Genomic DNA, 12,930 nt, shown 5'->3' with positions numbered 1-12,930 from the left:
AAAATAAGTAACACATTTTAAGATGGTATCATAGGATTAGATACGTCTAGTGTTAGCTTTTCATATGACATTGGTATGGCATGTGGGAGGAAAGGAAGGCAATCTTTTAACGGTAGTTTCGTAGGAGGAGAAATATGCTCTCCTGGTATGAAATCTAAAAGACGTACTGTTCTAGAATTAGGTTAAAATGAGAATTTCTCTTTTAGCTCTGAATCTGTTTCTGTGAAGGCATAAATTGTATCTTGACTGATTTTAGTTACCATAATAAAAGTTTGTGTGGCTGAAGGATTAATATATATGAATGGACAGCAGGTGTGGTTTCTGTTTTTCTATTTTGTCATGAATGCTTTATGAAGAGGTATGTTGTGAAGGTACTTTATAAAATTCATTAAGATCATTTGTTGAAGATCATGATACAGAGGCTGATGTCTAAGAGAAACCTTTTCTTCAAAACAATCGTGTCATAACTTTTATTTGAGAGATGATAATTTCATATATTTTAAGGTTTAGCAGTTGTCATGTTTTCACAATAGAAATATGGTTCTTTAAGATAACTTCAATCAAAAGTAATTTGCAGACTAACAGAAATCTCTGTTAGTAGGCTTGACAGATAGTGGATTGTGGTGGATATAATTTATTGGCTACTTACCACTTTAAAATACTGTGTTCATTACTTCCTGATGTTAATACTGATCACAGAATTCAAATATATGGTTACACTGTAATTCTTTGTTACATACCTATAAATCTGCCAATCATTTCATCTTCATTAATTTTTTTGATATGAGAGCAGTTTATAAAACTTTATGTCTAGAACTCATAGTAGGAATAAGTCGACCCACTAGAGACAGCATCATTTTGATTGCTGGCTCTCTGGCTTTACAGTTGTCTTCATTACAAAAATGTTGCTTCAAAATTCATGCCTTTTGCCAGTGTCAGTACTCACTACGTGGTTTTTTTTCCATTATCTTGATCTCCTGTTCACCATTGATTCTCACTTTTCCACATCTCAGCATTCACCATCTGCATCTTTTTCCATCTAGCAATATTTCTGTATCCTTGTTATTCAGACTACAGACTTAAGGACAACTGCTCTGTCCAACACACCATTATTGACACAAATCCAGAAACCATTTGCATGTTTTCTCTGTTGCTAGCATCCTTCACCAAACTATCTGATCCTCCCTACTTTCTAATGTCAGTTCATCTTTTAGTGTCATCATCCTGTCCAGTGTCTGCTGCATTACCAGCTTCTGTTTTTTGTGGAATTATCATCTGTTTTTTAGTCCGGCCAGCCATCCAGTCTCTGTGTCTTGTTTCCAAGGGGTTCTGGATCTCAGTGACTTGGACCTTTTCATCTGAAGCTGGCTCAATTTCGTTAATGTATAGAGGTTTCATGTGTTCATCATAAAAATCAAAGGGGAAGAGCAGATGCTGGATTTCTTCCCAACACACCTTCACTGCCAGATTTTCTCTTGATACTGTTTGTCCTCACTTGAAAGATACTGTGCTTGTGCATTTTTTTGTGGTGGTTTTTTTTTGTTTGTTTTTTTGTTTTAAATTTAATCCTCCTCTAATTTGAGGTTACCAACCTCTAGTGTAATTCATTGTCCTCCCCCATCCCTCCCTCTGATTCCAACCCCCCTGGGTTGCTCTTTTTCTACTGGTTATCAAAGACAATATCACTGTGCACTTTTTTTTCTGCAAACTTGTCAAGACCCATCTTAAAATTGCTTATGGGTTTTTGGTACTACTTCTACTGGAAGAATGACTAAATGTCTAAAAATCTTTGATCAGGTTGCCAGGTTAATTTACAGATGTCCTGTCTATACCTACTTTTTTTGAAGTGTTTTGCTCTAGCTTAAGCAATTCTTCTGCTCTTCTGATATGTGTAGGGAGAAAAATGTACTCTGCACTTACGTATCTTTAAGGGTTCTTGTTCAATGTCTTTATCACACGTGTAACACAGCAGGGCCCTAAGGTTATTTACAAAACACCTTGGCAAGTCCCTGGACCACTGGAAGTAGCTAATCTTCAGTAGCAGAAGTAAAATAAATATGTTGAAGATACAGTCTGTATCTTCTAGATCGCTGTCTCAAGTATTTAAAGACTGGCTTTGTTGAAGCTGTGATAAGTTCCCTAAAGCTCCCTGAAATATCTTCAAGGAGACTGGAAGTCTATACAAAACCCCGTAATGTTTTGTTGAATGGCTATCAAAATTCCTTAATGGTAAGCAGGCAAACTCCCATAGATCTCAAGCTACTCCAGGAAATAGGAGAAAGTGTTCTCTCTACTAAGAATCTGTTCTTCATCTATTGGAACTGTGTCCTGTCCTACTGGTCATAGGAAATATGCTGTTACTGCCCCTAAGATGACTTATGACAAAGCAAAACAGTATTCCTTTTCTTTCCTTCTGTAAAGATTTGTTAATAACAATGATAAAGCAGCATAAGTTGAGAGGGATGTCTGGAGTCATTTCATCTAATTTCCCCATTAAGGCAAGGACAACTTGGATGAGGTTCCTGAAGGCCTTGTCATTTCATTTGTTAATATGTGTAAGGATGAAGATTCCGCCACCTCTCTGGGCAGCTTGCTCTAGTGTTTGACTAGTGAAAATATCTTTTTTTCAATATATTTAGCTAGAATTTCATATGTTCCAACCCATCTGCCTCTAATTCTACCACTGTGGCCCTCTAATAAGGGTCTGGCTCTGTCTTCTCTCTATCTGCCCATTAGATATTTGTGATGGCAGTAAGATCTCCCTGTATCCTTCCTCCTTAAGGCTGAGCAATCCTGGTTCTGTGTCTTTTCTTGTATATCATGTGTTCCATCCCCCTCACCATCTTGCTCTCGCTTTGCTGGACTTGCTCCAGGATGTCAATGTCTTGTATTGAGAAGCCCAAAACAGGACACACAACTCCCGATAATTAAGGTGCAGCTAAGTATCACTGTCATCTGTTCTTGACAACAGTCTGCCTGAAGCATATTTGAAAAACAAATATTTAAAAATTTAACACTCTTGATTCTTTATTGTAAATTTAAAATATATGTTTAGATATTTCCTTAGCAATTCATTTATATTTTGAGCTTTATCTGTATGAGGAAATACTGGTATTATCTTTTCCTCCCACTCCTCCTCTTCTTTTCAAGGAATTTTAATTTGTTGCTTCATCAAAGCCAACAATCCATAACAACTTCCACACTTAAAATGCCTACTTACGTGGGCTTTTTAAATTTACTTGTATTTTCTTGCTTCAAAGATTAAGCCAAGATAGGCAGGTATGGATGTTCTTGTAGGCATTTTGCTAGAAAACACTTAAATTATTAAACTCTCTGAACTCTAAACACCTTATCTTTTCACCCTGTGTTCTAACTTAAAGCTGTAAGGCCAGGTTTTTTTGAATGCAGTGAAAAACCTGTTTTCATCTAAGATTCATGCTGATGCGACTTCCTTTGTAAACTTAGTGAAGGGAATGTGGTCATTGTGTCAGTGGAAAAACTTGAGTGTAATCTTCAGTATGGAGTTGCTTTCTTTTGGACTATAATTACAAAAACATGAAGAATTCCTGTCTGTGTATTATTATTGTCAGGAAAATAGCTTTGAATTTGATTATTCATTTATTCAGTTCTCCTGTGTGTTACTTGAAACCAGTATGAAAACAAGCTTTATATGCTTAACTACCTGGTATTTGCCTAATGCCCTGACTTTTCCAAGGGTAAGAGCCATCATATGTTGCAGTTATTAAAAATGGGGTGTGTTCTAGCCCTTTACACTCTGAAAATGTTCACTGAATTGGGGTCAAGTTTCGGGGGCTGGGGGTGGTGTTTCTTTCTCCTTCCTATCCCGTTGAAGACTCCGAAAGCATTACTGCCTCTCTCCCACCTCTTCTATGTGTGTTGAGCACCTTAATATTGCCTTTGTTTTCTGAACTATTGAAAAGGAAGAATTGGAAGTCTTGTTTCCCTTTGGCACTATTTCGTCCTGTTTCATCCTCTGGTTTTACTTGTAGTTTTGAGGGAGGTTGGGTTTTTTCAAGTCTGTAAGGCAATACATCGGTAACCTCCGGTCCCTGATATGCTGTTGGGAACAAGGGAAAGTTGATGATGTCTTGGTATTTTTTACTGACAGCAGCAGGAAATCACTGTAGAGGCTCTCTAATGTTCCATCTCCTGACCTTGCTCATGTAAACAGGATTTGGAGGAAGCAAACCAATGTACTGTAATTTGGAAGTCAGACTGTCTGTGCTGGCTGAGACATGTTTGTTCTTTTTCTTCCAGTGCTAGTTAACACCAAAACCAAGACATGTTTATTGTTCATTTACAGTACGATTTCTACAAAGTTAAGACTGGATTAATTATTGAAAGGGGAAAGATAACGATTGTTCCTGTTTGGAGCAAAAGGAACATACTATGTTTTAGAATAGAAAGTGACCAAATAAATTCCACCCCCACACACACAACTTGTAAAATATGTGAAAGCAAGTAAGAGCATATGCAACTTTTATTCCTCAAGGTAAGACATTGTTAGTTTCTGTATTGCATTTTTAGTAGGTATCTTGATGTAAAAAGTAAAAGTATCTGTACTCTCAATTTATCCTATACACATTGCTTCCCCAGTATGTATTTCAGGGTTTAGGTGTTTTTGACATAATTTTTTCTGCCTTTATTTTGAGTACAACCAGAAAACACCCCTACCTAAAAGACATCCTATATATTTTGCAAAGACGGCAATTATGAATGCAAAATTTGTGTCTGTTCTTCCATCTCTGTGTACATGAAGTCTTACACAACTGTTCTTCCTCACAGCAACTTATTTTTAAAAACTCTTAGAGTAATATCTCTTCCTGGCATGCCATAATACAACTCCAGAATCCTGTAGAAGAGGATGACAAAATAAATTTTATCCTAACAGCTAAAAACACTGCATATTTTCCTTACCATGTAACTTCAAATTTATTCTGATCTACATCCTTTCCTGGCATCAGCCTTACACTAACTGTCTTCGGTGAGGTTAAGGGAAGGGGTAAAGGAAGAAAGGAAAGAATAGGAATTCTAGACATCAAAGGGAAGAGCCAGTAGAGCAAAACTCATATAGCACTTCACTGTGCACAGTGGTTCCCCTTACTGCTTGTTATAGTTCATCCGAAAGCACAACAGCTTTCTGTAGTTCATGGATGTCAGGTTTTCTTGGGACCTCAGACATTTAGCCTTTCACTTAAACTCTGATCATTGCATGATAGGCATACATTTTTCTCTACCAAAGGAAAGTTCTGGCACTATCCCTCTGAAAGGAAGACTGGAATCATTGTCCTCAAAGAAAAAGAGAAAAATGTCCTGCTTGTGTTCCTTGTCCAAAACTCAGTTGCCAATTAGACTGAGCTCTGCACTAAGGAGCAATCCCACCAGTAGAAGGGCTTTGATAAAAATTGACAGTTCCCAGCCTCTCCTATCACCTTACCTTCATTGCTCCCAGGCAGAGAAATAAGAAAGGCCACTCCCTGAGTAGCTATGGATTTTTTCTTATACTGCCATTCTTCTGATCACCAGTAAATGCATATTTGAACAAACTGCCAACTCCGTGATTTGAACTCCAAATCACAAACATGGAATGAAAGTAAGGAATAATGTGAAGAGATCCTGTTTCTCCAGAGTTTTGAGGTAAAACTGTCTGCACCTTTTCCATAGATGAGCATACCAAAACCTCTCAAACAGGCTCTGAATCTCTAATGCTAGATCTTATAAAAACATAGATTAAGTGCTATAAATAGGGGAACTCAGTGTTCAGTGTGGCAGAATAAAAATAAGAATTTGTAAACTCTGGTCTTGTGTCTTTGCAAATGAATCCTTCTCTCTGTCCAATCTTGCTCTTAGACAAGCAATTTTTAGTGTCATCTTGGCTTACAGCACACTGCAGACAGACCTTTCTACTCTTTGTACGCTATGAAGGGGTGGGGCTGGGGGAAGAGGATAGGCTGCCTTCTCCCCACAGCTCTGCAGCTAAACATCTTCAGCTGTTCTCAGGGAAGGAAAGTCTTGCATCCCTCCCAAAGGCTGCACCTAATCCATTTGGAGTAACCACGAGGTACTAGAGACAGCCTTTTCAGTTGCCCAGCTAGGGGCCTTCCAAAGGTATGGTGTATATGAACAAAATGGCTCATCTTCCGTCACAAGCACCAAAAGGATGAAGCATTTGGCTACTGAACAGTAGATTTCTGAACTTGCAGCTTGAGCCTCTGTGGAGGCACAGGCATGTTTAAAAAGATTTGTGTACTTAATCTTAAAAGCAATATGCTTTGATACCTCTAGCATCAAATAACACTTAAAGATCAGATACATGAAGGTGAACTCAACATTTATAATAAAAGAAGAATATGATCCAAATGGCCCTTGCATTTTGCAGTGATGCTATTCTAACACAGCGTGTAACTGCTGGTTTACAAGGAGAGAACAGGAAATGTGTTGTGCCGCTACATAATTAGGTAATAATACATGTCTTGATGTTCCTTAATAGGCTTCATTATATTTGAGTGAACTGGAGCTTGAGAGAAAGTCAGGTTTTCATTGGAGACAGAATTCTGAATTTGGGCACCAGAGAATAGAAGAATATAATATTTCCTATACTATTCTTAGCCTGCTTTCCTGAGGAAATGTACCTTATGAGATTGTACTGTTTATTTGTCTGACTCTGTCTGGTCTCCCTAATAATTTTTGAATCAAATAGTTGATGGGGGGTTTTTTAACCAAGTTTGGAAATAGGCAGTTACTAGAATAAGGTAATATATTAGTGCTGCCACTAAGGAAAAAGCCAGTGGGATGTGACACTGAATTCACTGATACTGGACTAGGCAGGGACTAGCTACTGGTGACCTGTCCTGTGAGTGTCCCAGCACACAGGGAGGGAGCTCGAGTTACTGCAGGACAGGAAGCTCAGGAGAGGGACCTAGCAAGACCTCCCCTGCCATATAGAAGATAAGCTTCAGTATTTAGTTTCCTCACAAGGCAGTTTGTTTAATTATGTTGCCTTTGCCCTTAGTGACACTATTAACAGATGCTGTTGTTGGACTATTGGTACTGTTTTGTAAGATAAATGGCTTGCGGTAGATGACTTTTAGAACTGGCAATATTTTACTTTATATAGGGTCTTACTTATGGCAACGGTGCAATGCTTCAGGAATGCTTTTCAAGTTGATCCATGTCTGTATATTATTCCTTTAGCAAATCAGCACATTTCTGAGAACTAGAGGGATGGAAGTTCCAGGTATTATTTCTGTTTCAACTTCCTGAGATACTGTACATGTATGCTCTGACCTTGTCTGCCCAAGCAGTGATTTCCCCCTGCTTCGGCTGGGAATCTAAGCTGTATTCACAGTTCTCACAGCTGATTCTGCGGCATGCAGAAAATGCCCGACAGCTATCAGCCCACACATCCAATAACAACTGGTTCCTTCCTCTTCCTGGGGAAGAGTAACATCCTCTGAGAAGAAACGTCCCCTGTGGAATGCAGGAACAGCAGCAAGCCTTTCACACAGGAAATTACTACTATAGCACTTGTAGAAAAGTGTTTCTGCACTTGGATTGTCAGTCTGTAATGAGCTTCCTGCTGACCTAGATGATGATTTACTACTGATCTAAATGCCATTTGTGAGTCATTTAGCTTAATGGAAGTTAATGAAGTTAGCATTCAGTAGCTCTGTTACTCTGTAAACACCTGTTTTAATCTTTTTTCATGCAGTAGAAAGTTAATAATATTCATGGGACTTTAATAATTCTGAGATTGCACATTTTGTGGGACTGAGAAACAAGGGAATGTTTAGATTAGTTCATTGTGCGTGACTCTCTCAGAGAAGGTTGCAATGTTTTATTTTTGTTTATCTTAAGTTGGATAATAAAGCAGAGCTACAGACCAAGCATGTCAGAAAACAAGATGCTAAAGCTAAAATACTGCCCTTGAATTACCCTTTGTTCTTAAATACTACTGGAGTTTAAGTTTAGCACAGCATACTTGCAACTGTGGTGGAACCTTAAATATATAATGAAGTATAGATTTATATATAAGCAATATGTTACTCAAAATGGTTAATGGAAGTTTGTTACAAAAGCAAACACTTTAATACCGTTTCAATATTTTCTTATTTTTTCTAAATAAGTGCTTGAACAAGTGCTAGCAAATTCTATTTATCCCTTAGATTACAGTGATATCTAAACCCAGAGGGTGCTTTCTGCCTGAAGGCTTGTTTGAGTGTTTTCCAAATATATCAATTGGTCTAATACAACACATCTCTCCTTGCAAACCTTGCTGCATTACTGTCTAGTTTGCTGTAAGAGAATTAGTTACTTGCTTCATGCGAGATAATGGAAACACTGAGTCAGAACCAAAAATTACATAGGTTGCTTAAAACAAGACTGAGAGACTGAGATTTTTCAGCACCAAGGGCAAAAATGTTCCTTCATCAGGTAGATGTTTGATGTAGAAAAACTGTGAAAGCATCTTGGCTTGTATCTTCCACCAAAATAGTTTTGTGGTCAGAAATTAGGTAGGACAATGCTAAAGGATGATTTCACAGTCATTTTAACTTAACAACTGTTTGGTTAATTCCATCCAAGTCATTTCCCTGATCTGCTCAGCTATCCTAATGCTAATACCAGCACAAAGGAAATAATGAGAAAAAATTATTAGGAGATTAGTGCTGGCTGTAACCTAACTGAGGTTGACTGATGTCCATGGAGCCATGTATCCAATGTAACTGTGCTATAACATACACAGGTGTGTTACATGCATGACACATCTGAACTTCATCTATTTTAAGATGCAATGGAAAAATATGAGCAAAGGAGGTGGTAGTAATGGTTTCCTTTTGTTCAGGCAGTGTGTTAGATTCAGTTATTTTTTCAGCCTAAGGGGATTCAGCTTGCTTTCTTCTGTCTGAATGCCTGTAACCTAAACAGCAGGTGACCAAGACAGAAGCTGAATGGGGGCAGCTCCATCCTTCATGCTTGAATTTGAAGCACTGTAAAGTAAAAACAGAAAGTGTATGTCATCAAAGGAAAACAAGTGAGAAGCAGTCCATGGTTAGTGACTGGGATGTTCTTCTGGAAGAGAAGCACTGGATTCCGCTGCCATTATGCATTTTGCAATACATGGGGGGGGGGGGGGGGGGTGGGGCAGGGCAGGGCAGGGCAGGGAAGCAGAAGCTGTGTGACTGACACCATAAGTGGAGATACATGGCATCACTATTCTGAAAAGCTGTACCTTTTCTTTTGTGTTCCCTCACGGTATGGTACTCTAGTTGTACCAGCTTGGGAGGGAGGGAGGGAGCGATGCTGTCCTCTGGCATATTCTAACTGCGTGGAGATTGTACTTACTGCCAAGGTGTTAGTTCCACACTGCACAATCAGATACCTGGCATAGGCATTGCAGTACAACTGAGTTGACTATTGAAGTAGTTTTATTGTAGAGGAAGACCCCTTTCTTGACATAGAGATTTAAGAGAATTCACTACTTTATCCTTAGCCTCCTTAACCTATTCTTAGATAAATCAGTGTCAAATGCTCCTCACTGAAAAGATTACTCTTCCAAGCCATGATTCGTTCTTATAGGTGTTTCGTCATTTCTTACACATCTCTTAGGACAGGAATTCTGTGTCCCTGCTTCCAATTTTTGCCAGTGTAGTGCAACAGTACAATACTATCTCTTGATCAGTACTTTCAGCTCCTTATAACTAAATGTAAGAAGTTACTGTAATTCTTCACTCAATAACCTTATAACATCAAAGTTTTATCATTTCACTCAGTTATATATTATGTCATTGTAGTTCTTTTCAACACCTCTGCTTTCTATAGTAGGTTACTTTAGAGTGTCTTCATCTCTGAGATCTTACATGTGTACATAAGGCTACATTTGGACAGCTGGCTGAAGTCAGATTGCCAGGTAACCCCAACTATTTTAATAGGTTTCCAGTATGCCTTTTTGTGTTGTCTGTAAACTTAGTCTTCCAGATCGCTGATACCTTTTGCATGGAACTGAAACAAGAACATATTTCAGTGGAATCACTAAAACCAGCATAATTCTGTAGTAACCTTCTGATTCAACTGTTTTTGAAGAAACATTAGCTAGATAATTGACTGTATACTGCATTACAACCTAAAATGTGTTAATTAAAATTTTAGCGTGCATATTATGGATTTTTTTTAAAAAAAGGTACTTTTATCAGGAACAGTTTGACTAAATATCTCACTAGAGAGCTCTTCAGTTTGACAGATGCTTTCTTTTCTGTCTCAAACCACATTATCCCTTAAATATTTGCTATATGTGTTCTAAATCAACTTTTCAGTGTTTTTCCCTGACACAATTCTCAAGCTGACTGTGACCTCTGACCACACAGTTATCCTGTTTATCCTTTCTAACTACTGATGGAATGTCAGCTTCCCCACTGCCCCGGTATTTCTCCATTATTCCAGGATATATTAGAAATCAACATCTTTACCTTACTTTTTAAGTTATTTCAAAACCATTGAGTTCAAACTACATAACCTCAGATTTAAAAATATTTACATACAGTGTAAATTGTTTAACAGTCTTTTTTGCTATGGTTAGAATAGAAAGTATTTTGCCAGAAATACAATTGCAGCATTTTATTATCTTCCAAATTGGAAGATAAAAATGCTTCACTAACCACTTTAAAAAAGTTCTGCATCACTTTTTAACACCTCTAGCTAATAAGTGTGCCATTGCTAGGACTTCTTTTGTTCCTGGTATTTGTAAAGTACAGATAATCCTTGAATGGCAGAAATTATGTAGCCTAGCTTCCTACAAATCTGTGTTTCATAGCTGACTGTAAGGTTTTGTGTGAAACTTTTCCCTCGCTTTGAGGTAATTCTGTTTCTCTCATGCATTCTCTGGTCTCCAATAATGTGTAAACTTATGCCAGAGCTTTTCTCCCAGTGGGAGTATTTACTGATTTTTCTCCTTTAGCTGGCAATCTATTCTCAGGAAACTTATATGAACTCAGCTCTTTCTAGGATATATCTTCCTTCATCAGACCTTCTTAAATCTGCAACAAGTTCAAAACTTAGAAGTGAGGTGCGGGTACAAGCAGACAGAAATGATAGTCCCAGCATTGTTTCCTTAGGAAAGTGGGCCAAAATGTCCTTTTTATTGCTCCTAATTCTAATGGCTATAGAGTTTTTGCGGAGGCCTTCAGTTATCCTGATCAGCAGTGTTTCATCACTTCTAATTTATGGTCATTTGTATTTTTCTGCCTTTTACAGTTGTAAAAAGCACCAGCATATTTTATCTGTGAGGGCTCTAAATCCCCAACAGGAATTTGGCATTTAGGACTGGAATGTCAGCTGTGGATCTGGGATTATAGTGCCAACTGCTTTCGTTTTTATTGTCATTTTAACGTCAAGTACGGAGTGCGTCACACAGTAGGGATATGCCTTCTTCCATATCCCACTAAGGGTGGCAGCTCTGCATCTTGACTAGCCCACTACCTGTCATAACTGGTACTGTACAATTGATTACACATTGTTTAGCTCTTCTATGCAGTTGCAAACACAGAGTCACTGTGAATCAAACGAAATTAATAAAGGGGATGGAACAGTATGCTATTGTTTTACATGCCTTTTAGCATAGTTGTATTTATATTTGTTATCTATACCCCAGTGGATAGTATTTAATGCAGTTTTTCATTAATTCTGATTTAGTTAAATATTTAAGTATTTCTTTATATATCTTTATTTCATTTCAGTTATATCCCTAATCCAACTCTAACCCATACAACCAAACTATTTAGAAAAATGTGCTTTACTGTCAAAGAAAGTGCCACAAGGCCATGAGCACAAGGAAGCGCAAAGACATTTCAGAATCTGAGCTGCTGTTCTTAGCAGGAATATCTTATATGTAAGTGTTAGGTGCTTAACTTGATTGATCTCTAGAAAAGATTTGTGTTAATGTTGTCCTTTGCTGCTGTTGTTATTATAAATTATTTTCCTTAAGATGCAGGGACATAAATGTCAGGGAGTGCCAGTGACACTGTGTTTTCATTAGAGTATGGGAATTGGTACATCCTCTTGTATCTTGCATGGACACACAGTTCCACAAATTCTTGCTATCACCAGGCTGCTGCTGGTGATAATAAAATACCAAAGTTACCTTCCTTTTAGAAGTCTTAAAAGATCGTAGTACAAATAAGGGAGTTTTTTCTAAAAATAGAAACATTGTAGGGAGGCTGCAACTTAGTCATCATTGCAAAACAAGAGGGCTTTAATTTGAATCCATGGTGATTCTTAACAGAATTTCTGTTCTGTTTCTTGGTAAAGCGTCAGACCTCAATGCCAAAGAAATGGAAAGCAGGAATAGAATAAAAGTTTCTGGTTTCTCTTTGTCCTGGTCTAATCAGAGGACCAGATTTACAGAACAGATTTGTAGTAGTTTACTGAGATACAGTGACACGAGCAAGTTCTACTGTTGTGCTTCAGCTCTGAGTTGTACATGTACTGTGGCTTTCAGTCCTACTTGTGGAACATACTGACGCTCCTGTTTTGGCTGCCAGTGTGATTAGTCACATTAAAAGGATGTTCCTTTACACCAAAAAGAAACGGTTGATGATGTAGATTAATTTCTTTTTTGTCAGAACTCTGATGCAGCATTCATACAAGAACATACTGAATCGTGTAGACCTACATAAAGACAATTCACAGAATCACAGAATCATCTAGGTTGGAAAAGACCTTGAAGATCATCCAGTCCAACCATCAACCCAACATTAACAGTTCCCAACTACACCATATCCCTCAGCGCTAAGTCAACCCTACTCTTAAACACCTCCAGGGATGGGGACTCCACCACCTCCCTGGGCAGCCCATTCCAACGCCTAACAACCTGGTTTTTATTAATTGATACTGAATACTGTTTTAGACTGTGAAGGT

General features: G+C 38.0%; 1 protein-coding gene across 5 annotated transcripts in view; it reads left to right on the top strand.

Annotated features, from left to right (window-relative positions):
* Positions 1 to 12,930, top strand: part of POC1B (POC1 centriolar protein B) — a 72,359-nt gene that overhangs the window by 26,656 nt on the left and 32,773 nt on the right. The gene's annotated exons all lie outside the window — the stretch shown is intronic.

Source organism: Strix uralensis, chromosome 5 (genome assembly GCF_047716275.1).
Source record: "Strix uralensis isolate ZFMK-TIS-50842 chromosome 5, bStrUra1, whole genome shotgun sequence".
Classification (NCBI taxonomy): domain Eukaryota; kingdom Metazoa; phylum Chordata; class Aves; order Strigiformes; family Strigidae; genus Strix; species Strix uralensis.
Note: the sequence above shows the minus strand (reverse complement) of the source record. Positions and strands in the feature narration are given on the sequence as shown.